Here is a 1,859-nt window from a genome sequence, read left to right on the forward strand (position 1 = left end):
GCAGCTCCGCCTCCCAAACTCAGCCACGTCGGTTCCATCCTCCTCGGCTCAAAAGGCGCCACTCCGGCGGACCACGTTAGCCTGCGCACCACTTCCGACGTAACTGCTACGGGGGACCGACCGTCAGAGCACACTGGATAGCCTAGCGACACCAAGGGAGCGGGAAACAACGGGACACCTTTCCGGTCAGGGCACCATGGGGGACCGGAAATGATCTTACTCCGCCGTACAGATTAATACGTGCGTAAGTGTCTCAGGGATCGTTGCGCTACGGTAGCTCGCTTTGTGAATCTCATCGATAGCGTAGCTTCTTTCAGTGGAGGCTGGTGACTCCTATTTCAGTGGGGAGGTGCACCCGGCTTGGGTTTCAGTCAGAACCAGCCAGAACTCTAAAGGAGCATCGAAAGTGCTGGACCCTATCCCCAAAATGAGTTCAGTGCCTTGAATAGCTCCTTTAGAGTTCTGACTGAAACCCAGAGCAGGTTCACCTCCCCACTGAAATAGGAGCCACCAGCCTCCACTGGCTTCTTTGCTCCCTCTTCATTGGGTCTTGAGCGGGCCATCAGCCTTTGCACGGTCTCCACCATCGTTCTCTCCAGCAGGCCTAATATTCCCCACCGTGGCACCCAGTAGTGGCGGTGCCTTGCAGCCTCTTCCAGCAATTGCTCATCCAAGCGGCGCAGGCAGCTGCAAGGAGAAACTGCAGTGTGGCAGTTAGGGTCGGGCCTGTTTATCATTAATGCAGAAATATCTTCACTAGCTTTTAACTTAGTTTTACAAATTGTCCACTGTGCCAGATTGTCCCAAATTTGTAACCCATTTTTTCCCAGTCATTTGAAAAGCAGCTTGTTTTATATAGCATGCATACTAATAGTGATCTCAGTTCTCTGGCTGCCCTCCTTATCTTAGACAAAATGTCACCATTCATGGAACCAGCAGGCTAGGGGAAGTCCATGGTTTGCAGACGCACAAAATGTCTTTTGGAGAAGGGCGAAGGGAAAAACTGTGTGTGAGGACGAACCCCCAAAGCAGCCCAATGATGCCAGGACATGCTCAGTGGGCATGGAACCGTGATTGGCTGTTGGCGGGGGTGGGGGTGGAAAAGGGGGTGGGAGATGGAATGGAGTCCTGGAGAGGGAGCATGCCACGCTGTAACGTTTTGTTGCAGCAGGCCCCACTTGTATAACCTGAAGCAATGCTCTCCATTTCCATTCTGTGGTGGTGTGACAGGCAAGCGCACATCTCCCACCTATCTCTCACAGAGGCAACTTGCATGTGACTTAAGCAAGAGAAGCTGCTACCAGTGATGTGGGGCAGAAAATTTTCCAGCACTTTATTTTTTCTCAGAAAAAAATGGTATCATACATTCATAACTAAAAATGAATGTATGCCAATTGTAAGGCAAGCTTGGCAGTTTCAAAGTTGTAATTAATGTTTTTCAGGTGATTATCCTTAGCACACATATATGTCACTGAAATACATATATGTCTTAGTGTGAAATGGAACTAATAAGCAGTCACAGTGAAACTGAAGGTCCTTTAACAACCTCAGTGGAAAAGAGTTGAACTCTGCTGAAATAGATGAGTGGTTGTCAGCACATCATGTTGAGTTCTTTAGGTTGCTAAAATAAATTAGTGTGTCAACAGTTTTCACTAGCTTTTTTCCTTAAGTTTAAACAATGTAAGGGAAGTACATGCTATTGTCTTTAAATGTGTACAATATTCCAATAAAAAACTCTACATAATATAACATTTAAGAGAGCAATCCTATGGCCGCTAGTCATAGGATACATCAGTGTCCCGGAACCGACCTACCCCCCTCCCTCGTTGCATTGCAGGCAGTGTGGAACAGCCCTGCAC

The sequence above is a fragment of the Heloderma suspectum genome, chromosome 1 (assembly GCF_057233095.1).
Source record: "Heloderma suspectum isolate Gila_16-S chromosome 1, 16-S_ref, whole genome shotgun sequence".
NCBI lineage: Eukaryota > Metazoa > Chordata > Lepidosauria > Squamata > Helodermatidae > Heloderma > Heloderma suspectum.